Below are 25,700 nucleotides of genomic sequence, written 5' to 3' on the forward strand. Positions count from 1 at the left end.
AGAAAAATACTGGTCCAGCTTTGGTCAGATTGGTATACAAGATTTTGCCTGGAGACTGTAAGCGTCCATAGGTCCTTCCTCTCCAAAATTAAGGTTATCTTCTTGCCTGATGATTTGTCATTAGGAGGGCACCAAGAGGTAGCTCACTGTTCTAGCTGAATAACTCAGCTGAAGCAACCCTTATAATTGTGATAACAACACAGATCTATGAATTCTGTGTATATACTTGTACAAGGTGTGAGAAATGAAGCCTCAGGGTGGATAGATTCAAGCTGCACTTGTCTGGCACCATCCATCCAAACTCACCCAGCCCTCCAGCCGGACTCACTGCCCCAGGACCACTGATAATGGTGGGGCCACTTCTTCGCCCTCAGGTGGGGTGGAGGGTTAAAAAGGTTAACAACCAGTGGGGTCAACTTCTGGCTGGGAGTCCAGCCTCTTTTCCAGTCTCCTTATTGGCTACTCCCTACTGTGGCATCTTGGGCTCTAACTTTCTTCATCTTTAACACAGGGGACATACAATGTTGGACGAGATGATTTCCAGGGTCCTTTGCTCTGTATTCTATGTGTTCATGATTTCTTGTTCTTTGCATGTATAATTAAATAGTAAAACTACCATGCATTATCAGTTCTAAAATGCACATTTCGTTCACATTTTAACATCTAAGAAGTCAGGATACAACTTATAATTAATGGTAATTTAGATTGCTGTGAAATATATAATTAAATGCCTGAGAGGTACTAGTAACAAAGTACTACTTAAACAATCAAAACTTGCTGTCACAGTATGGACTGAAAACAAGAATATACATTCCTTGTAACTTCAGTGGAGATCATTAACGTAGAAAAGAACCAAAGAGCTGCTAGGACAATTATCTCAGAAGAGTGATTGGTTTGGGTGTCCCTGAAAATCCGTTTTAGCCCTAAGATGCTATAATGTACTAACTTTATTTTAGTCATTTGGTTAATTGTTTTGTGTACTCATTCAGTAATGGAGCATTTTGGAAAAAAAAAAAAAAAAGGTAGTTTATGGTAATGACATGGTAATATTTTACCTATTAAATAATTATGTGTAAATTTCCATTAGAGTGTTAAGATATTGATATTCTGATTAGCTGAGTGTTACTATAGCTATCATACAGTGATTATTTTAAAATAAATATATTTGGACACTAAAACTATAGTGAAAATAATTTCATATTTGTTAGTAGCTGAAAAGGTCCTTTAGTTTTTTATAAAAGTTCAAGAGTCACTTGCTATGAACACAGTGCCCTGTAACAAAAAATATTTATTTGTGCTCTGGATAAATGGGACTTCCATGTTAATTCTAACTTCATAGTAGAGGAGATATTACTTTATTATAACTACTAATTATTTTTGTTATTGAGCTTATGTGCAGAAAAAGAAGCTATTGATTACTTACAGATAACTTGTTCCTTGATATATCAAATCTTTCCTTCTTAGTAATCATGATATTATCTGAGGTCAGTCTCACTTGACCCTTAGTGTGGCTGAAAACCAAAGTGATTTTGAACCTAACTATCTCAGGAATAAGACCCAGAGGTGTGGTGCAGTTGATCTTGGAGGAACTGCTCAGAAAGCAATTGCCAATGCCAAAATCTGGGACCAGTTATCCAAAGGGCTGTACTTGAGAGCTGGGTTTGATTTCTGGATTTCCCTAATTGACAATAGAAATCTCGCTTTATCACATGTGCCATGAATTCGTTAGTCTGAAGGAATTAATCAAAATGTTGTTTCTATAAACATTTTTACAGATTCATCATTTCTGAAATCACGCAATTTATGAGTTGGTCCTATTTTGGGCAATAGCAATTATTTAAGAAAGCTGCTTGCTAGTTTCTGTCAAGCTTAATTAAACATTTTCTGCTGGGAGATTTTTTTTTTTAAAGAATTTGTGAACTGTTGACTGTTGATACCATGTCCCGAACATTACTCATAAACTGGAATCTGTACCAGTAAAAATAACTCAGAGGCATCAATCCCTCAAATCTGGGAGCCAGTTGACTCCTTTTAGACAAATTCCATATGTCTCCTTACCGCATTGCAGCTCAGCACTTGTCTTGTATATTATTGATGAGTGGGATTCACTTTTTTTTTCCTAACATGTTCTAAATCTTTTCTTTTTTTCCGAGGTGTCCAATCTATCTTTTGCTACCATCTTTTTGTAAATTTTAATGACGTAAAAAGCACCTAATTGGGGAAGCTCAGAATAACAGCCTTTGTAGGTCTTGATGGAGAGCTTATCAAGGGAGATTTTTAATTATGAAATCTAAGGAAAATCTAAAAGCTTAGGGATCAAAACCACACAGTATTGGAAATGCAGGAGAAGGTTAGGATCATGAAGGCTCAGGACAGGGTACCTATAGACTCTGACTGAGGGGAGGTCTGATCGATGGGGTCCCCTGGGAGTGTGGCAGCATTTGGATTGACACAGGAAGTAAGGGAGAGCAAGCCCTACTGAGCGCCAGTTAAGGACAGTGAAGAGGAGTCCCCAGTGGATGGTGATTGGACGGCTGCAGCCAAGTTTATAACGGTCTTGGTAATCATGAGTGCATGAAGAATTGCAAGGGGAGGAGTGATGTAACGAAAGCCATATTTTAGGAAAATGAATTTGGTAGCATGGCATAGAATTGAAGAGGCATACTGGAGAGGAAAAGTGAGAAATAGGAAGACAAGTTTCTGTTCTAATAAGCAAGGAGGAAGGTGATGATTGAGTAAGCTAATAACTAAGGTCACCAGACTAGTACCAGTGTTATGCCGTTAACAACATCAGCTACTGTTTGTTTATAGGATGCTTAAGTGCTAGGCATTGTACTAAGATAGATTTTACATAGATTATATCATTTAATCATCACAACAACCTTATGAGAGAAGTGCTATTTTTAATCCCATTTTCCATAGGAAAACCTTGAGATTTAGCAAAGTAAAATGATTTCCCCTAAGTAACTGGTAGAGGTAGGATCTCGACCTACGCCATCTGATCCCTCTGCCCATGCTAGAAAAGAGAAACATTAGAAATATTTGGGCCGGGCGCAGTGGCTCACACCTGTAATCCTAGCACTCTGGGAGCCCAAACCGGGCGAATCGCTGAAGGTCAGGAGTTCGAGACCAGCTTGAGCAAGAGCGAGACCCGTTTCTACTAAAAATAGAAAGAAATTAATTGGCAAACTAAAATATATAGAAAAAAATATATAGAAAAAATTGAGCTCTTGATCAGTATGGTGGCGCATGCCTGTAGTCCCAGCTACTCGGGAGGCTGAGGCAGAAGGATTGCTTGAGCCCAGGAGTTTGAGGTTGCTGTGAGCTAGGCTGATGCCACGGCACTCTAGCCAGGGCAACAGAGTGAGACTCTGTCTCAAAAAAAAAGAGAGAGAGAAATATTTGAAAGATAGAAATGAGAACTAGCCAGTATTTATTTTTCTTAGTACTGTACTTGTTATTGTGGCAACTTAAAGTAGTTAAGACTCTGTATTTTATCATAAGAGTTTAAAATCTAATCAGAGAATTAAGTCCTACAATAGTGAAATAATTCATGAACCAGACAGATGTTGTGGATTTCGGTCCCCAGGAAGCAGACTTTGAAACCTGAGCGCAGGAGGATTATTGTGGAAAGTGCTTGGGAACACCCCCACAGGGGTGAGGGCTGCAGGAATGGGGGGGACACAGGGAACTTCACCGGTCCTGCAAGGCGTTCTGGAGCCAAAGTGACCTTTCAGAGTAGTCTCAGTAGAGGCGAGGGGCAGGACCTTTATACTCTGCCACCAACCTTCATTGGATACTGGCCGCTCTCAGGTAGGGGACGGTCATCTTTGAGCCAAGCATCTCCCTTCCCCACATGACACATCCTGGGGATGGATTCGGCTGTGAGTCTCGAGCCTCAGTCCGGAAGGGATCTGGACGGCACAGCACCCACAACAGAAGAATATAAGAATATATTGTATTTCTGAATCACTTACTCTTCAGTATGTAAACACCTCAAGTCACATTTTGGGGAGTACTTTCCTTTTAAAGTACATTTTTGGTGAGGAGGAGACACCCAATAACTCTGCCTGCCGGTACATTTCTGTGCCAGAGAGTGGTAGCCTTGGTTCTTGATGAAAATAAACAATATGGAAGGCATTTTGTGTGTGGCTTAATTGAAACACTGCGGTTTGGACACATTTGGTGTTAATGTGTAAATCCAATACTGTTTTCACACCTGCCCTCTTTCTTACGGTGCCTTGTTCAACTGGAAGTCTAGTCTGGCTTTCTTGCTCAGTCTAAAGAAGGCCATGGACCGTCATCATTGGCCAGGGATCCAGCTCATATGGTGTCATGAAGTCATCCTTACAGTCCATCAAAAAGATTCTACCAGCCTTGCCTGCAGAGAGGAGCTGTGTAAAAGATGTCCTATGCTAGGATCACCTAGAGAACAATTTTTTTTTTTCCGGCAGAATCTTTTTTAATATAAAACAAAGATAAAACACATCTCAACCCTGCTTTTTGTCAGCATGCCTTGTTTCTACAAGATGCATGCTGCTAGACCATAAGACTACATAGTAAAGGGTCTCTGAGCATTTGGTTGAAGGAAATAGAAAATGCAGATCTCAGGGGAGCCTGGCCAAGCCCAAAAGATGAGCTACATCCCTGAACACTAGAGCAGTCCTTGTCTTTTCAGATCCTCATACGTCTTCTTATTCACAACATTCCCACTGGAGTCTTCATATTCTTCCTCAGTGTCAGGCTGCCATCGCTCTGAAGCCTTCTGCAGTTTCAGCTTGGCCCACAAGGAGACAGCATCTTCAATCTGTGTCACATTAGCAAAGTGGGCAGTGTTTGGGATGCCCAAACATCTCATGCCCTGAGCATGACGCCATTCAGCAAAGTGCCTTTGGAAGGCCTTGGGTCCTCGGTAGGTGTAGTTTCCACAGATTTCACAGTTGTAGTTGATGCTTAGGCCATGAAGCTTATACAGCCAGTAGGGAATGGGTTTGCCATCCCAGCCAAGGGGCAGGTTTTTGGGGTTGTAAATGATCTCATTCTCTTCATCTTCACTTTCACTCTCACTGATCTGCTCTTCCTCCTCCTCTTCTCGCTCTTCTCCTGTCCTTGCTTGCTTGCGTTGTACATTTTCATGTGTAAGATGTCGCTGTTCCCCCAAGAATCTCTACATATTCATAGATCTGGGCTTCTAGAAAAGCAATGTCTTTGTTCCTCTCGGTGTCTCGCTTGGTGCCCTTTGATTTGGGATTTTTGGCGAACAGAGAAGTGTCAAGTGACTCCAGGGACTTTCCTTTGGTGCTGAATAGTCTCTGGGCTCGCTCTTCTAGAGTCCCGCCACATTTCAGGCCTAAAGCTAAGAGTGCAGATTTCAATCTGTCCAGACCCAGGGAGGCCAACTCCTCCCAGGAGGAGAATGCAGAGAGGTCAAGATGGGCTCCAGCATGAGTCAGGGCACATACTGCCGCTGATCTTGACAAATATTGGGCACACCTGCATACATGAACTTCCCCTCCCAAAGAATCTGAAACGTCTTGGCTGGGGTTGGATCCAGCCATGCTTATATTTTAATAGTCTGAAGGATTCACCTTTTCTAGGCCAGTGAAAATCTTTGATAAATCAGTCTATTATAAGGGTCCTTGGAGGAGAGATCACCTATTGAATATGTTGGGAGCTCTTCAGTAGGCTAAATCTTGGAAAGAAAGATCTTCTTAGAGAAAATGAGGAGTATCATCTAGAAATGAGAGACAAGGTGAAGAGAAGTTTGGAAAACTCTATACTCAAATAAACGAGAACAACAAGAGAATAGGACAGAGTTAGGAACAAGGGACCAGGGATAGAGACTATGAAAAACCTCTGAGACTCATAGATCATCTTTTAACTTCCTCTTATTTATTTTCATTATCATATCCATTACTTTTAGATGAAAATGGTCTCTGTGTTTATCTTGATGGATAACAAATAAGTGGGAGCATGCAAACAAGGATCTGTGTCTCTTTCATTCATGCATGCAATTACCACTAACTGAGCAGTAGCTATATTCCACGAATGAGGAAAAGTCCGTTCTCTGCCTGCAGGGAGCTCGCATCACAGGGTGGAGGAGACGGAGATGGAAGGTGATAGCGTGCTGAGGTAGAGAGAGGCACAGGAGCTGGGGTGGCACCGCCAGCCATCCCTAAGCCCTGCTTGGAGAGTCAGGGAGGGCTTCCTGGAGGAGGTCTAGAGGATCTATAGGATTGGAAATGGGTTAGGTCAAATGTAGTTTTGCCACATTCATAATTATGGCACACCTCTCCACTTATTTAGATATATTTTTTTACCTCCTGTAAGAGGATTTTATACATTTTTCTATGAAGATCTTATATAGTGTTTGTAAGCTAAATTACTAAATAATTCATAGGGTTTTATGCTGTTGTGAAGAGTATGTTATTTTATATTCTCTTTGTAGTTGGTTATTGTTGGTTGTAGAGAAGAACAATTGACCTTGATATAATATCTTGTCTCTTGGAACCTCTTGGTACTCTCTAATTCTTAGTTTTTGGACTTTATTGGGTTTTCTATGTAGATAAATATTATCTGCAAACCATGGCAATCTTGTCTCATCTTTTCCAGTCCTTATATTTCTTATTTCCCTTCTGTGTGTAATCACACTGGCCAGGATTTCTATGTTGTTGAACAATGTGGTGATTGTGGGCATCTTTGTCTTCTCCAGGCCTCAGGGGAAATGTGTATCAAATTTTCTCCTTTGGAAACATGGATTTGGGCAGATAAGCATTTCCAGATTCAGGAAGCACTCTTATAAGTTTTTCTATAAATTTTTATATTAAATATGAATTGGCCTTTAACAAATACTTTATTTAAATTACATCTTTTGAGATTCCTATATGAATTTTCTTCTGTAGTACCAATGATGGAGTGAATTACATTTATAAATTTTATCAGGTTTTGTTCCATTCTTACATTCTGGGATAAAATTCACTTGAGGAAGAGGGTCACAATGGCGGACTGGAAATAGCCAGTTCATGCCACTCTCAAGGAGAGGATGGAAGTTGCAGGTGGGCGCCCACCTACAGATGGGCTTCCTGGAAAGAGCATTGTGAATGACTGGAGAAGCAACAGGAGCATCCATAGTGAAGGAGAAGGTGACAAGGTGATCCATTATGCAAATTGGAAGGCTCCTGGGAGAGGCATCCACACATGGGGAAGGACAGGCGGAAAGAGCCTTGGGGCTCCACGCTCCCCCTGTGGGCAATGCAGCCAGAGCTTGGAGGGGACCCCCACTGCCACCACAGACCTCTGGACTGATCAGGGAGCTGCTTGGGGTCTGTGCAGTGACGCTGTACTAGATAGCAGGTACAGCAAGAACCTGGTGGCTTCCATTCCCAGGTTACTGCAACTGACACCGTTCTGAGCTCTCAGATCCAGAACACCAGGTCTGTGCTGGGGCTCAGCTTTGCTGCCGCGGACTCCATGCTATCCTGCTGGTCTGGGCAAAGAGCCAGCAGGGCCAATGCTCTCCCATGCCGTGCCCTGTGACTGGGAGCTGAGCACCCCTCCCCCTAACAGGATTTGAGCAGAAGAGGTGCCACAGGCAGCACCTGAGAATACTTGCAGCAACTGCCTCTGCTAGACCTGGACAAGGGGAGAGCCTTGGCCACCTGGTGGCCCCGCCCTGCAGCCCCACCCCCACAACCCACACACTGCTGCCCAGCCCTGCATGGCTCCACATCCACGGTTCCTTGCTGCTGTCTGACCCTACAGCCCCACCTACGCAGCTCCTGCCCTGCCTCCAGGCTGTAGCCCTGGCTATAAGGCTTCCACTGCCCCTGGGCCCTGGGCACTGCACCCAAGGCTCCAGTTCTGCCACCAAGCCCCAGGACCTGGCTCTGAGGCTTCCCACTTCCTTGAGTCCCACAACCCTGCTCCCACTGGCCGCCTGGTAGGAACCATCCCCAAGATCCAATGCTGTCCCAGGGACCCACCACCGTTGAGCTACCCTCACACTCAGACGCAGTTGGAGCAAACACTCATGGCCTGGACCCATGACAACTACCTAGATAGCCTCATCCAGAACAGAATAGGGAACCCAGATTTAAAACCATCTATATACAACCAGCTGATCTCTGTCAAAGCAGACAACAACATACACTAGGGAAAGGATGTCCTATCAATAAATGGTATGGGGAAAACTGGATAGCCACATGTAGAAAAATGAAACAGGACCCCTATTTCTTGCCATATACAAAAACTAATTCAAGATAGATAAAAGACTTAAATGTAAGGCATGAAACCATAAAAATTCTAGTGGAAAACATAAGAAAAACTCTTCTAGACATTGGCCTAGGCAAAAAATTTATGAATAATACCCCAAAGGCAAATACAGCAACAACAAAAATAAATAAATGGGACTTAATTAAATTAAAAAGCTTCTGCACAGCAAAAGAAATAATCAACAGAGTAAATAGCCTACAGAATAGGAGAATATATTTGCAAGCTGTACATCCAATAAAGGGCCAATATCTAGAATCTACAAAGAACTCAGACAAAACAGCAAGAAAAAAAAATAACCCCATCAAAAAGTGGGCAAAAGACATGAACAGAAGTTTTTTAAAAGAAGATAGACAAATGGCCAATAAACACATGAAGAAATACTCATCATCGCTAATCATAAAACCACAGTGAAATACCACTTTACCCCTGTCAGAATGGCCATTATTAAAAAGTCAAAAAAAAAAAAAAAAACAATAGATGCTGGTGTGTATGCAGAGAGAAACACATACACTGTTGGTGGGACTGCAAATTAGTACAACCTCTGTGGAAAACAGTATGGGATTCCTCAAAGAAATCAACGTAGACTTACTATTTGACCCAGCAATCCCACTATTGGGTCTGCTTACTTGGAAAATGGGTCATTTTCTCAAAAAGACACCAGCACTAAAATGTCTATTGTAGCACGATTCACAATTGCAAAGATGTGGGATCAACCTAAGTGCTCATCAATTCATGAGTGAATTAAGAAAATATGGTATACCATGGAGTACTACTCAGCCATAAAAAGGAATGAAATAAGGTCGTTTGAGCAACTTGGGTGGAACTGGAGACCATTATCCTAAGTGAAGTAACTCAGGAATGGAAAAACAAACACCATGTGTACTAATAATTGGGAGCTCATTGATGAACAGACACAGGCGCAAAGAGATGTAAAGGTCATTGGAAATCAAGAAGGGGGTAGGTTGGGTAAACACTTACCCATCAGGTATAGTAAACACTGTTCAGGTGATGGGCACACTAAAAGCCCCAACTTAAGCATTTTATTTAGTTATTTATTTTTTTGAGACAGAATCTCACTTTGTTACCCCAGCCAGAGTGTCCTGGCATCAGCCTAGCGCACAACAACCTCCAACTCCTGGGCTCAAGTGATCCTTCTGCCTCAGCCTCCTGAGTAGCTGGGAGTACAGGCATGTGCCACCATGCCCAGCTAATTTTTTCTATATATTTTTAGTTGACCGATTAATTTCTTTCTATTTTTAGTAGAGATGAGGTCTCACTCTTGCTCAGGCTGGTCTCAAACTCCTGACTTAGAGCGATCCTCCCGCCTCAGCCTCCCAGAGTGCTAGGATTACAGGCATGAGCCACCACACCCGGCCCTAACTTAAGCATTTTAAACTTTTTGCTATCCATATAACAAAAACATTTGTACCCCCTTAATATTTTGAAATTTTTAAAAATCACTTGATTATAATGCATCATCATTTTAATACATGTAAAATATTAGCTAATAGATTCCATTAGCATATTTTATTCAAGATTGTGGCATTTCAAAGTAGGGAGCATTGGCCTATTATTTTCTCTGCTTTCAGTGTTCTTATCTGGCTTTGAAATCCAGGATATACGAATGTCATTAAATGAAATGAGCAGCTTTCCTTCTTTTTCTATACTCAGATACAGCTTGTAAAGTGGGGATTATCTGTTCCTTGGATGTTTGGTAGAACTTACCCATAAAACTATCTAGGTCTGGTGTTTTGGGGGAGGACGGTGGGTACAGGGAGATTCTTTATTATCACACTGATTTAGTTAATTAGTGAATATTGGTCTCTGTACGTTTTGTTTCTCCTGTGTTGGTTTTGCACCCATTTTATTTAGTTGTACTTGGAAGAAAAGGAAGGTGTCCACCTGGGGGTTGCAGGAGGAAAACAGCGCCCCAAGAGCTGTCTAAGGAGAGCCATCCTATCATGGGGCCAGAGGACAGGCAGATACATATCTGTGTGAAGGGGACTGAAATGCTCCTTCTGCGATCAGAGTTCCCATCTGTCCCAAGGAGGGAGCCTCAAGAGGCAAGACATTCAGCCCATGTGGGTTTGTGTAGCGTGAACGCCCTTCCTCTGCGACAGGCCAGCAGTTCTCATCCTGTCACTGGCTTTCCTTGGGTCACTGACGTAGGCACCAGCAGCAAAGAGCCAATGCCACTGAAACGACTGCTTTGGGAGAATACGGGCTTGTGTGAGCTCAGGCCGTGCCACAGCCCCTCGGCTATAAATGGCAGCCCCTTCACGGGACAGGAAGTCGGTTTAGCTTTTAGAAGGACAAGTGGATATCAAAGAGCCAGTAACTTGCCTTCAGAGAAGCTCGACCAGGGTTGTGGGGGTCCAGGGACCTCACATGAGGACCGCCTGTTGGAGCTGGGCTAGGAATGGTACTAAGGGGCATGAGAGAGGCCTCCTTACAATTAAAGAATCCTCGTGGAGTGAGGGTTGTGGATTGTTTTCAGTGTGTTGCATTGCACAATAGGGCAGGGGGAGGCAGATTTTGGTTAAAAGTAAGGAGATCTTTATAGTTGAGCTGTGGGTCCCCCATTGCTGGAGGAGTTTACGTAGAGGTTTCAAACAGCCTCTCCTGGGTCAATGCAGAAATTTGGCTTTGACAATGAAAAGTGGGGGTTGCAGGCAGACTGTGCACTCAGGAAGACAAAATTTTAGGAAGGGTCACATGTGGACAACTAGATAAACATTCCCTGGGCCCTTTCATATTCCAGATTCTGAACTGGATGGTTTTATATCTACACGCTCCTTAGTGTGTCATAGTAATGCTCTGCATTATTTATTCCCATGCTAATGCGAAGACACCAGGGATCAGAATGATTAACTTGTCCAAGGCTGCACAGCAACCAAGAAGCAGAACCAGAATTTGAACCGAGGTGCTCGGCAAGGCTGCGCCCGTCCTGGCGGAGACCAGGGCTGCCCACGCTGCGCTGTGCCTTCCAGGAGTCTCTGGGGTCTGGTTAGAACGCGGATTCTGTCTGAGGAGGTCTGGGCTGGGGCCTGGGGCCCTGTGTCTGTAACACGCTCCCAGGGCATGCCAGTGCTGCTGATCTACAGGTGACAGTTTGAGTACCAAGGGTGTCAGTGCACTTTGAGAATTGAGTATTGATCTTGATATTGATTATAGATGAATTTGATAACTCTGTTTCCTGGACGAGAAAACTGAGAAAAAGAGGGCCCCTGTTGTGCATGCAGCTCTGCAAACCCCGACGGAGACTCGGCCCCTGCCGCTCGTGCCCTGCTGAGGCCCAGCCAGGCCCCCACCCCCGGGAAATGGGAAGAATGGGGCTGGCAGGGACAGAACCCAGTCGGTCGTCTGGTCACTTAACTAATATTTATTGAGTGCTCACCATGAGCTGGAGACTGTCGTAGGCACTTGAGATGCAAAGATAAACACAGCACTTTCATAATCTAGCGGAGTGAGTCTAAACCAAAACAGTTATCACGGGGTTTGGTTACATGTCTGACTTACAGTTTTCTTGGCCCAAGCCCTTGAAACACCCTGCCTTTTCTCGCTGTCAGCCTCTGTGTCCAATCTGTCACCGGGTTGGCTCCGTATGAATAAACAACGCGGGGGAACTGCCAGAACACCAGTGGCGCCCCATCTGCGGGAGCGGGAGCGTCCTGAAGGAGCAGCGGGCAGTCCCGCTCCCCGCCCGGCCAGGCCGGGGCTGGGCGGCTCACTGGCTGCGGATCCCTGGGCCCCATCTCAGCGGTGACACAACGGGCCAGACGGAGGAGGACACCAAAACCACGTCGCTCCGCACTCTGTTCAGAGAGCTGGCCGTGCCGGTCCACTTCGTGACAGAGCAGCCGCGGGGCCTTGAGGGCCTTTCCCCAGCTGTCCCTCTGCCCCGTGCTCCTTCTGTCCTTTGGTCCACACCCAGACGTCACCCTCTGTGACTCCCCAATGAGGCCATCACGTTTCCTACTTTAAGTTTGCTCCTAGCTCTAACCACTCGTTGGTCGTGTCTCCTTGCTTGTCTGTCTGTGAGAATAGGTCGGGACGCTCAGCCCGAGGGGACGTCATGCATAAGGTGACTCTCAGGCGTCCCCGTTGCTCTCTTGTGACTGTTGGGTAGACCTGCCCCCTCCCCAACCCACCCCACCCCACACTCTTGCCTCAGCCTCCCCTCCCTGTAAGCTTCTCTTTGTTTACCTTCCCTGCCCCCGTCCCAAATGAAGTCCGTCCTCTGTGCAGCTGCCAGCACGGTTTTTCTGTGCGTTTTTTCGCTGGGCATATGACGGCTGCACCCTCTGCTCTCAAGAGCTTATTCCCTCTGGGGACTCAGCCTGTGAAGCGGGAGGGCCAGGCCTCTGCGCGGCGCTGGCTTGGCTCTGGGACCCTGCGGGCGCGCCCTTGCACCGCAGGCCGCGTGGCCAGGCCCACGCCGGGAGAGGGCCTCCGTCTCCCTTGGCCGGCTTTCCTCCTCCTGCCTGGACTTGGAATCTCTCGGTATTTTCCACTGTCCAAGCATCAAACTTACGTCTTTGCAAGCTGGCTCTTGATCATGTTCTTTCTTTTTAAAAAATTTGTTGCTATCGAACCACGCTCTAAAGTTCCCCTAATAAAAAAAGAAAACAAACACAGGGGGGAAAAAAACCTCCTTTAATCAATGCTTGCTGTCTTAACTGGTGCTTCAGATGAGCACTTCTCAGGCAAACGGATGGCCACATGGCCGTTCCAGGGAGGGGGGGGGGTGCTGCATTGGCGCAGAGCTCTGCTCTGTCTCGTCACGGCACTGCCTTTGATCTTTAATTTGAGCCATGCTAGGCAGGGCTCAGTACATTCTGAAAACACACTTTGTGATTAAAAAATGCGCGGTACATCAGCCAAAACATTTGTTTATATTTTACCCCCAATTTCAGAGTTCTTGTTTCTTGTCATGCCGTCCTCAAGAACTTTCTTTATATAATTAAAGAGGTGTGAGCGCTCCGAGCATGACTGTGCCATAGGACTGAAAGTGAAGTTTCCCTTCTCTGAAGACAGAGAAAGGTGTCTCCCCATCTTTTCAAGCATGAGGTCCATGCAGATATGGCAAAACCACCCTCCCTGCCTCATTTCTAGACAGTGAGGACAGTTCAGGCTGCCCAGGAAAGAGGGAGCTTCGCAAAGAATGAGACCCTCCGAACAGCGCCGCTCACAGCCCGGGGGACCCCCTCGGAGACACGGGGGCGTCTGAATGCGCTAGTGTGGGTCTCCAATTCCGTGGGAGCGGGATTTCTCGACAGTGGCACTATTCACATTTCGGGCCGATAATTCCAATAATTCTACAGTGCACAGGACAGCTCCTCATGGCTTGGGTTTCTCAACTTCAGCTCTACTGACAGTTGGCACTAAAGGTTCTTTCCTGTGCATCGTAGCTGTTCAGCAACACCCGTGGCCTCCACCCCGCAGATGCCAGCAGCACCCCCTCCCCTACCACCAATCATACAAACATAGCCCCCGGGCATCTGTAAGTGTCCCCTGGGGAAAGCAAGCTCTCCGCCAGTTGAGAACCGCTGCGTTGGAGGGACTTGGAAAAGGATCCTTCTAAGTGAGAGGCAGGGTCCGTGTGACCCAGAGTAGTGGGCACACAGTAGGACCACCTGAGAAACATTCAGCAAGTGACACTTGCCAGGCCCGTGTCCGACCAAGTAAGTCAGAGTCTGACGGGTGGGCCCGGGCTTCAGTAGCTTGTAAAAGTCCCCAGAGAGATTCTAGTGCACGCTCAGGGTTGAGAAAGAGAGAGCTTTGAAAGGAGAGGCAATTTCGTGACCTCCGCTGACAAGAGTAGGGGCCTTGGGACATCCAATTTTATTAACAAGAGAGTCAGAAAGGAAAGCCCCAGAATGACACAGAACCTGACTGAGTCTTTGTTTTGCTCTTGTTGTCTCCCTGGGTGGTTTGTAGAACTCTTCAGATGGAGAAGGTCTGTGCCCTTTTCTGCAGAGGTGGCAGGAAGGGAGGAGATGGGGAGACTGGGCGACGCCTCACTCCAGGCTGGGGAGAAGAGGAATCCTAGAGGGATAGCAAGTATTTGCAGACTTTCAAAAGGAAGGTAGACTGAGTCTGTGAGGCCTCAGGGAACAGGGAAAGAGGCTGAGACAGGCCAGGAGGGGAGTGGCTGTGAGGCTGACAACCAGCCCCTGGCCGCTCGGTTCCAGTCAACTGAGGGTGAGCAAGTTCCTTCGGCAGTGTTGGCTGGGGGTCTTGGGATGCCCCACCATTTTCCTCTGTGATGCAAAAGGGAGAAAAAAACAATGTGACGCTTAGTGTCAGGTGTCTGGGTTTCAGTTCAGGATGCTGTAGTCCCACCCAATATCCCAAGCTACAAAACCACCCATAGCAGGGAGATTAAGGGCACGAGTTTTGGAGTCACTACAGTTGTGCTCAATTCTTGGTTCCATGTCTTACTGACTGAGAGAGCTTAGAGAAGTCAGCCACTTGACCTCCCTGGGCCTCAGTTTTCCTATCTGTAAAATGGGGATATTAATAATACCTATCTCATAGAGCTGGCAGAAGAATTAAATGAGGTTATCCATGAAAAGCATCGAGTACAGTGCTCACTAAATATTAATTACTGTCATTAGCTGTTATTCTTTGCCCCCAACATCCAGTGAGTCAAGAAATCCTATTCTTTGTTCCTTGGAAATGAACCTGTCCTTCCTATCTCTGTTGGCTTTGCCTAGGTTCTGTACCACCAGTCACTCCTCCTGGAAGGTCTACCTTTCTCTGCCACCCAGCTGACCTCTCTCTAGGTGTTACTAGGCTTGTGCGACTCATTCAATTTTCCAGGGGTTGTTTGCAACCAACAGAATGAAATCCAAAATCCAGAACCTACTGCTTTGGTCACCCTGTAGTCCTTCAGCATGTTGGAATTGTTAGTTTGGGTTCCCATGAGCAGAGAGTGTTGATTGGCTTCCCTTGCTTGTGTTTTAAATGTCTGTATGTTTTCAAATCACTCTAAGTGTTGGTCAAATGAACTCCCCTGTCCACAGTTTATATGTCTTGGACTGAAGTGTTGCACATTTTGTGTGTGTGTGTTATGTTTTAAATATGTTTTGTTTTCCCAGCAAGTGCTGTAAGTGATTTGGAAACATTGCCTCATCCTGATTAATTTCTTTTCTGGATCTCATGTAGGGTCTTGTTTATTTACATTAATAAGAAGACTATACAAACAGCTTACATGTGAAATTTTCTCCTGAGGACACAGAGGCTGATGATAGAGGCTAATTCATGAGTGAGGGGAAGTTGAAATTACATTCTTTCAGCTTTTGTCTGAGACTAGTGCTGCAACCAGTCTCCCGATCAACAGAGCTTGTTTAATGCAGTTGTTTCATTTCGGGTCTCCCCAGTCTGATGGTTTATCTGACAGCTTGCCTTTCGGGGTGGGGGAGGGGTCAAGATGAGACCAAAAAAAAAGAGGACAAAAAGGAAGAAGCAACTAAAAGACAAATGGTCTCAAAATCAGACTCTTTGGAAACTTCTGAGCATTGATTGACCCTGAAAAAGAAAATGCTTCCAGAAATATATTGTTGCATTGCCCCAAAAGTTGGACTCTTAAGATTCTTGTTCTAAGTCAGCCCCCATCTACTGGTTGTACAAACAACTAGCCCCCACCTGTGAGAATGAGGCCGCTGAGGATGGAGACAGGTCTAATTAGGGAAATAGTACCTTGAATGAAAAGCAGTGTTTCCTTTGAAGGGACAGATCTTGAGTCCTTGAACATACAGCTCACATGGATATTTGTATAAATTATTAATATCCCTTTCAATTAGTTTGGTTTCCTGCTGGGTTATAATTATCAATAACTGTGAACTTATCTATTTCTCTCTGCTAGCCCGGGAGGTCCCTGACTACAAAGGGCAGTCAGAGTGGCATGATGGATGTGGGTGTGGGATTTGACGACAGATAAGCCCAGTCCTACTGCTGACCAGCTCGCTAGCTCAGGGGAAATTATCTGACTGACCTCCCCCACAGAACCAGTTTTGTCATCTGTCAAATGAAAGAATCCTAGTAGCCACCTCTCTGGGTTGCTGTAGGGTCAGGCGGGATCACAGAAGTAAAGACCTGGCGGAGTGCTGGCACACTCAGCCCACGGCAGTGACGAGGAGGGTGGTTTGCGTGAGTCCATTGAGGACACGGTCTTGAATCTGCATCACCAGCAGATCACCACTGATCTGCATACTAGATCAGTATCTGGGAATGAAGTGTCTGAAATGAATGCATGAGCACCATGCCCACGTTTTCAGGCCGTTGCCGTGTTTGGTAGGAGTATTTAGGGAAGTGCGAGCACATCTGCACCCCAGTGGCACGTCTAGCGCTTTGGCTGCAGCTGGACAAGTGACATTCTTTTTTTTTATTTCAGCATATTATGGGGGTACAAATGTTTAGGTTACGTATGTTGCCTTGCTCCCCTCCCTCCCTGGTCAGAGCTTCAAGCGTGTCCATCCCCCAGATGGTGCGCATCACACTCATTATGTATGTACATTCTTAAATCTCCGTGATTTGGGGGAAGGGATCTTCCCCAGGGAATCATTCACTTAGGGGATGTGAACAGGACAGAACAATGACTTGGGGACTGCTACACTGAGGGGACGAGAGGAACAAGTTGGAGGAAAAGGTCAGTCAGAAATGAGAGGGCAAAACTCTGCTCTGAAGTCAAGGGAAGAGTTCCTCTAAGGGGACGATGCCCCTCCGGGGTGGCAGCAAGTTCAGGGGGAGACCGCTCCTGGTAAGATGGACAGACGCCTTAGTAGGGTCACCCCGTCTTATCAGAGTTGCATGATGCCATTTGTTCATTTTTCTCTGTTCTGATTAGTGGCCATTGAGGAGACTTTACCCACCATGACAAATGAACACTCTACCCTAATGGCTGTCAGCTGGGCTGTGGTTTGCGGCCATTGTTTGCACACAAAAGCCTGATCCCATTAAGATGGTCAGATATTTCCTGCCATCACTTGGACTTGCGCTCACAAACATTTGATGCTATTTAAAGCCCTTCTCTGCGAATACACATTGGTCACATTTGTGCGACGCCCATTAATTAAGGCCAGATTTGAAGCGCTCACAGCTGCCACTTCTATTAACTGACTGCAGGGAACACAGGACGTCATTTTTCCAGGAGATAATTTGGACATCGGAGAAAAGCCAAGAGCTCCTTGAGTCCCTGTGGCACTTACCTTGACTTCCAGGCTTCTAATGAAAAAGCTTCTTAGACAAAAAGGGACAAAAAGACCCTTTCACAGAAACCATCAACAGTCTCTGCCAAGCAGGAGATTTATTGGGTGGGAACACACACACGCACACACACGCACACACACGCACACACACGCACACACACACGCTTCTTTAGAGGCACTCTGCAAAATGAAAAGCTGTCTATCTGGGGAAAGTAATCACGTGAGGAGATGGCCTTGAAGATAGCAGGAAGCAGCTTAGTTTTCTGTGAAAGAAAAAAATGGACCCATTTACAACTGTGACTTTGCTAAAAGGCCGAAAAGAGTGTATTTTCTCTTCTATCCACCTTTCTTTAAAGGAAACACATTATGAAGTGGTAGGAAAACACGATCTTCTAGTTATCAAATGTTTTAATTAATAGCAAATCAAAAATATACTATATAGAGATTACCAGTTATCAAAGAAATAAAATACTAATTCTCTCCTGGAGATTTACAAGATGCAAAGGGGCAGGAGTACACTGCAAGGAGGTGATACTGAAAATAATCACGATGATAATAGAGTTAGTGTTTATTAGGTGTTTACAGCATGGCACTTCAGATATATGCGTTTTTATGAATTGTCTCATTTGACTCTTAAAAACCTAAGTGCTATTATATGCCTATTTTATAGATGAGGAAACTGAGGCTCTGCGAGCTTCAGCAGTTTGCCCAAGGTCACCCAGCTGGCGGTTACGGGGTGGGGACCCAGACTTCAGAGAGGTCTGCCTGGGTGAAGTGTCTGCCAGGACCTCCCGACATCTCGGCACAAAGGGGACACGTGGGCTTTGGAGACAGAGCAGGGCATCATCCGGGTTCTGTCACGTGACCTTCAAATATTGCTTAACTCCGTTCCTCAGCTTAAGTACAGAGGGAAAAATAATAGCTGCCTCATGAGCTAAAGATTAAACGAATTAAGGATAAACAAAATCCAGAGATACTCAACAAACGTCAGTTAAAGAGTATTCTGCACCCCCCACCCCCGTCATTTCAGCTCATTTCAGTTATTTCTTTTTCCTCCCACCACCTTCTGCTACACTGTCCTGGCATTCTCAGCTTCCTCTTGGCTCTTTGTCATGGGGACCAGCGCTGAGAAATCCTTCCTTTGCTCGGCTCTTCCTAGCAGTGCGGTAGCTGTGCCTTCCACTCCCCGGACCCCCGCTGGTCCCCCCAACCTCCAGCCTCTCCCACCTCCCCGCAGACCCCCGAGCTCCCCCACACCTCCGAGCCACTGGAGCCTGCGAGGCTAGACGGCGGGCCTAGCGCTCGCTTGCGTGTTGGGATTTCTTACCTGCAAGCAGGTTCCTAAGGGAAGAGCTCTGAACCACTGTGGTTTCCTCCCTCAAAACTGCTTTCTAAGTTTAGGTTTTATTTTAGACAAAACTAGGCCTTTCTGGCTTAGTATATTTTCTGAATTTCCTGGAGGATGAGTTTTAGAGACTAGACAATAATTAGTAGAGTGTTTTTCAAACATAATCTATGGACTTTAGCTAGAAAACATAGGCAACTGGAAGACTCCTTCAGATAAATGTTCTTTTGCATTGTTCAAGTGAGAGAAGGTAGCAGCTGGATGCGTTCACTGATGGCAACAGGATAAAGAGAAGAACTCTGAGGGTAAACGTTCTCTTGAGAGAACACCCACCATTAGGAGGTAGGAGGGGGCCAAGGGTCACTGCTGTCTTCAAGTTCAATTAACTTTCTGACCATTGTTTACAGATCTTTTTCTTGTTTACATTCAAAACACTTGCATTTTAAAATTTAGATGAAAACTAAGACAGCTTTAATTACAAATTCTTAAAACATTTGGCTTTCAAAAAAAATACCTTGGGCTGTATACAGAAAGCAAACACAGCCTAGGACTGAGGCTTGGGAAGCCCACAGCTAGGAGAGTGCAAAGGAAAGGAAGGGGAGCAGGGAGCCGGGACGGCCTGCCGTGGGAGGACAGATGGAGAGGTGAGGGATGAGCTCCGGGAGACCTCACTGGGCACAGGGAGAACCGAGTCGTGAGCCTCTTCCAGGAAGAAAATGTGAGTCACCTGGTGAGGCTGGCAGTCCATGGCAGGAGGTTAAGGGGGCAATGGCAGTGTGACAGTGATGCTTGCTCAAGATGTTTGGCAGTGGGAGGATAATGGCTGGAAGGGGAAGCGGCGTGGTGGGTGCCAGGGCTTGGGGGGAGGAGGTTTGGGGAGTTATTGTTTGATGGTACAGAATTTTAGATTCACAAGATGAAAAGGTGTTACGGGCATGGATAGTAGTGATAGTTGCGCAATGTTATGAAGGTATTTAACACCACTGAACTGCACATTTAAAATGATTAAGATGGTAAATTTTATGTTATGTGTATTGTACCATAATTTTTTTTTAAAAAAAGTGGAGGCAGCATCAGACTTGGAGCTGCAGTGAAGGCCAGGATTGTCAATGATCCCACGTGTAATTTCTACATTTTTGCAGGGTATGGTTGATCTTTTATATTAATAGTATAACGTTGAGCTGATACTAGGTGGTATAGAATGCAGAATTCTAGGGGTTGTATTTCCAGAAGGTTGAAGGTCATTTGGATATTTGTGGGCCCTCTGATATACTCTGTGTGATACGGAAAAATTGCGATGTAATGTCCTGCAGATGCCCAGGGGCCATTGCAGGGGGTTTCCAAGCCATCATCCACAGCACAGCAGTGCTGAGTTAGAGGTAAATTCTGAACCCTTGAAGACTACAACTATACATGAAAATCATGGAATTGGCAAGTAGCGTCCTGTATCTATTAATAGTTTATCTTTTTCTATATAACATAAAAATATTTTTTAAGCAATTTAAACTACTCAATTTAAAACTTTATTGTTCTCATAGTCTCAATCCTTTTAAATGAAGTCATTCAGTGCGGCAGTGTCAGGCATTTGAAAGAAAGAACTCAGGGCATAGTTTTTGTTGGATATTAGAAATTAGTATGGTCTAGCCTTTGTCATCTAGCATGAAATTCTACATAATTGTTTGGCTGTGGTTTTATGAATTTAAGCAGAAGTTCTGAATCAACCAAAACAGGCTATGTTATGCTTGAGTGACAAACTCTGTCTTGACAGAATTGTTGGTGGCTTAACCAAAGTTTTCTTTCTCCTGGTAGTCCATGGGAGCTAGCAGGGCCCTGCCCATCAGAGTCCTTCAGGGACCCAGGTTGTTGGAGGTACCGCCATCTTAGGCAGCCGCCATCGCACCCCAGGGCTGCAAAATTGGCTGTGGCAGAGGAAGAAGGGGTTGCACCCCTCCCTCACCAGCAGTTAAATGCTTCAACATGGAAGGGACACATGCCACTCCCACTCACATCCCATTGGCCAGAACTAGTCACATGGCCACACCTAACCCCAGAGGTAATCGTAATCCAACCTGTACCTCATGGCAGAGGAGCCAGGTACTGAGAAACATCAGTAGTGTCTAACAGAGGTTCATTCTACCATTACTTTGGCCTAAAATGAAAAGATTAATACTTTCGTCAATTTTATAAACTGTAATTTTGAAACATTAAATAAATCCTGGTGGCTTAGGGACTGGGAGGAGTTCCGGTAGGCCAGATATAATTTGGAAATGACATGTACTTAAGCTAATGGACTGTCATTATTTCATTTAAATGCCCCATTTGCAATACAGAACCAAAATGCAGCAAAATTCCACTCCACAAGGGTTTAGGCTCTAATTTCTTCATTCTTCAAATGAGACATTCTCTGAATTGGAATGGAAGCCTAGGTATAGTCATAAGAATTTCACTTAATTTAAGAATGATTATCACTAAATATGTGCTAGCTATGAAAAGAATGCATAGTCAAATTTCGCATATTCTTTGCTCAGGGGACTGAGACATGACAATGCAGTTGATGATACAAGGCAGATGATGATATTATAACTTAAATGTTTTAAATGACTCGCTATTAAATTGGTAAACAACAAAAACTTATTATCTTAGTTTGTTTTTTTTTTTTTAAGACAGAGTCTCGCTCTGTTGCCCGGGCTAGAGTGCCGTGGCATCAGCCTAGCGCACAGCAACCTCAAACTCCTGGGCTCAAGCAATCCTCCTGCCTCAGCCTCCCAAGTAGCTGGGACTACAGGCATGTGCCACCATGTCCGGCTAATTTTTCTATATATTTTTAGTTGTCCCACTAATTTCTTTCTATTTTTAGTAGAGAAGGGGTCTCGCTCTTGCTCAGGCTGGTCTTGAACTCCTGACCTCAAGCAATCCTGCCTTGGCCTCCCAGAGTGCTAGTATTACGGATGTGAGCCACCGCACCCAGCCATGATCTTAATTTTATGGCTTTCTATAGTCCTGACTCACTGCCAGACTATTCCTGGATGTTCATATCCCTCAATTCATATAGGATGATCTAGATCAGTTATAGATTTTTTTTGCTTAGCAAAAAAGCCAAGCCAGAAAAACAGGTTACTTGGGTTAATTCAGCTTAATTTTTTTCTTATTCAAAATATTAACAAAACTTACTTTAGCTTTATGAAGAATAATACATCTCACGATATATATTACTGACTTTTTTTCAGTAAAGACAGGTCAAGAAAGAAATCATACTGTTTGGTAGCCACCAAAATGCTAGTATTTGGGGCTTATTGGGAAAGCAATAACAAAGGCACCTCTCTAATCCTGCGTAGTGAAATTAGAGGTCAGGCTGTTTATGGCAAGAGAGCAGGGGTTGCCAGGACTGGTCTCCAGTTCTCCCTTATTGGGCTGATTCTCATGATATAAGTTGAGGCCACTGAACCAGGTGACTCCTTCAGAGCCAAGAGCAGGAAGGACAACATGATATAGATAAAGACCCAAGTTAAGCCGGGCGCGGTGGCTCACGCCTGTAATCCTAGCACTCTGGGAGGCTGAGGCGGGCGGATTGTTCAAGGTTAGGAGTTCAAAACCAGCCTGAGCGAGACCCCGTCTCTACCATAAAAAAATAGAAAGAAATTAATTGGCCAACTAATATATATAATATAAAAATCAGCCGGGCATGGTGGCTCGTGCCTGTAGTCCCAGCTACTCAGGAGGCTGAGGCAGCAGGATCGCTTGAGCCCAGGAGTTTGAGGTTGCTGTGAGCTAGGCTGACGCCACGGCACTCACTCTAGCCTAGGCAAGAAAGCGAGACTCTGTCTCAAAAAAAAAAAAAAAAAAAGACCCAAGTTATGCTAATTATTGTTTAGAAATTTCAGGCTTTCCCCAAATTGCATATTTTAATCTTTGCATATTTAATCTTCTCATTTTATATCCATCCCTTCATTTTATAAACCCTGATTCTGCCATGAAGCCATCTCTGAATTCCTAAACCATTGCTGCCCAGTTTATCCCTTAATTATTATTCCACTACCCTGCAGTTCAACTCTTCTTTATTTTGCACACAGATACTGTCTCCCTAGCTAGACATTAAGCCCATTGAGAGCAGGGGTATGACATATGCCACTTTTGACTTCTCTAAAGGACTGGATCAGTGCTGAGCATATGATAGATATTTAATTACTAATAATCCTTCATTAATAGAGTAACTCACCTGATTATTTAAACCTTTCCTTCCACACCGACCTACACGTGCGTACACACACGCACACATGCACACACTCATCATTCAGTCTTTGCCTGAATGGCTAATGGCAAAGAACTCACTTCCTCCCAAAACAGCCTGCCCCATCCCTGGTCAACTCTAACTGTTAATGTAGCGGGTGGCTAAGGTTTTTTGAGCACCTGCTATGCTCCAGGCCTGGTGCTAAGCCCTTTACACATGTTCTAACAGTTGATCCTCACAGCAGTCTGAGGCAGGTTCGCTAAGGTTCTGTCTTTGGATCGGCTCTTCCGTACTGTCTCCCTATAAGCCCCAGTCCAATTTCTTAGGACTACAGATAGGAAGTCTGATCCCTCTTCCATGTGACCTCCAATTTGTGGGCCATGTAGCAATGCCTGTCTTCTTTTCTTCTTGTTAAACATCCCAGTTCTTTACACTGTCATAACAACAATTGCAGAGTCTTACTGAGTGCTTACTATATCCTAGGCACTACATTGATGATAAATGCTTTCCTTCTGTGCTTTAAATTATTATTATTATTCCTATTTACAGTTGAAAAAGGGGTGAGAAAGGTTATGCACCTTGCCTAAAGTCACACAGTCAGTATCTGTCCAACAGAATGACAACCCCAGGAAAGTGTGATTCCAAAGACAGAGTTTCTAATTAGTACTCAGTATCATTGTTACCTAATTGTGATTTTTTTTACTTTTTTTACAGTATAGAATTTCTTATGTCACTTTTGTAATAAAAAGGCAAAAAGGTCAAATCACAGAAAGAAGATTCTATTAAATCTCTAATATTATTGAATCTTTAATATATATAGATACATCTTTAATATATCTATTAATATATCTTTAGATAGATTAGACATTTAGATATATTAGATATACCTTTAGATATATTAGATATATCTTTAGATATAGATATATTAGATATATCTTTAGATATATCTTTTGTATCTATTATATCTACATATCTATTAATCTTTAATATTATTAAACCACTGTTTTCACAGGAAAGCCAAATGCTAGAAAAGGAACAATACCAAATAGAAACTCTAAAAATATATTTTTGGTACCTGTACCACGGTAAAGTTATTCCAAGTAATTTAGCTTTGGAGCTAGGAACACTAGGGTGATCTCATTGCATAGTCCTGACAAAAAGGGCATAATGTTGAGAAAAAGACCTGTTTGGGGAAAATACTTCAAATCAAATGAAGTATATTAGAAATGAAGTGGCACAGACCAGTGTCCAAAGGTCTCCAGAGGGCAGAACATGGAACAGTGTGGACAGTACACAGAGAGAGGCTTCCCGTAGCTGGGGAGGAGGAATTGTTACAAGGCAGAGCCGTTCAGGGATGAATGAATTGGCTTCCTCAACCGGTGGGACACTCCCTGTCACTGGAGAAGGTCAAACAAAAGCAGACAGACAAGGCCCTGGCAAGGACAGGAATGGCTTAGAAAGTTAAAGGTTACAGGCACCCAGGAGGTCATCTGGAGATATATAAAAAGTTGACACTAATAGTCCAAGTTTAGACCAGGCACGGTGGCTCATGCCTGCAATCCTAGCACTCAGGGAGGCCAAAGGAGTGAGAATCACTCGAGGTCAGGAGTTCAAGACCAGTCTGAGCACGAGTGAGACCCCATCTCTACTATAAATAGAAAAAATTAGCTGGGCACAGTGCCATATGCCTATAGTCCCAACTATTCAGGAGGCTGAGGCAGAAGGGTCACTTAAGCCCAGGAGTTTGAGGTTGCAGTGAGCTATGATGATACCACTGCACTCTAACCTGGGAGACAGAGTGAGACTAAAAAAAAAAAAATTCACATAGTAAAGCATTTTTAAAAGTGCAGAGCATGTACTATCATCTGGTCATATGATCCTCACATTTATTAGTAGAAATACTCTTTTTTCTAAACAAAGGTAATCCCAATGTGTAAAATAAAATGTTAAAAACTGCTAATGTATATTGTTAGCATAAATTAATGTTTAATTAAAACATTAACATCTAATTATTGTACAGGCATTTAGTGAGTGCGTGGCTATTTTGTCAAATAGAAAACTTAGCACAAGGAATATGGAAAATAGCTTTGATGCTTCAGCATTCAGTTTAAGTCTGAATTTTGTTTCAATTTATAACTCTTGAGGAGTTCTTGATTAACACAGACAAGAAATTATAAATTATAGATAAGTAATCTTTTTGAGTAAATAAAAATGGGAGCAGTTTGTCCTGAATGCTGCATAAAAATAAGTTAATTCAGTAATGGCCAGTGTGTTATACTCAAGCATATTCTATGGGTGAGTGTATATGTTTATTACAGTTATTCATATTTAAAAAATATGTTTTAAAGATTATGAAAACATTTAAGTAGAACCTTGGAACAGCTTGAAAGCCACTGCCCTGTCTCATTTAGCAGACATGTTTGCTAGGTCAAAGCAGCCCCAATGACCTGTCCAGTACCTCAGCAGGGGACAGAGGACCCAGGCTGACCTTGGCTAGACCAGGTGGCCTGTATGTTTCTTCCTACCCTAAAATTCTGTGATTCTAGTATTCTGTGTTTAGTGGGGAGACTTGCCAACAAGCCTGATTCTCCTATGATAAGCCTCCTCTTCATTCTACTGGTTGGGCCATTGTGTCCTTCTCTAC

The 25,700-nt window shown here is 44.2% G+C and overlaps 1 protein-coding gene and 1 pseudogene across 1 annotated transcript in view; one reads left to right on the forward strand and one right to left on the reverse strand.

Moving 5' to 3' along the window:
• THSD4 (thrombospondin type 1 domain containing 4) overlaps positions 1 to 25,700 on the forward strand; it is a 595,645-nt gene that overhangs the window by 445,215 nt on the left and 124,730 nt on the right. The window lies entirely within an intron of this gene.
• On the reverse strand, positions 4,426 to 5,558 carry LOC105873399 (splicing factor 3A subunit 3 pseudogene; annotated as a pseudogene).

Source organism: Microcebus murinus, chromosome 6 (assembly GCF_040939455.1).
Source record: "Microcebus murinus isolate Inina chromosome 6, M.murinus_Inina_mat1.0, whole genome shotgun sequence".
Lineage (NCBI taxonomy): Eukaryota > Metazoa > Chordata > Mammalia > Primates > Cheirogaleidae > Microcebus > Microcebus murinus.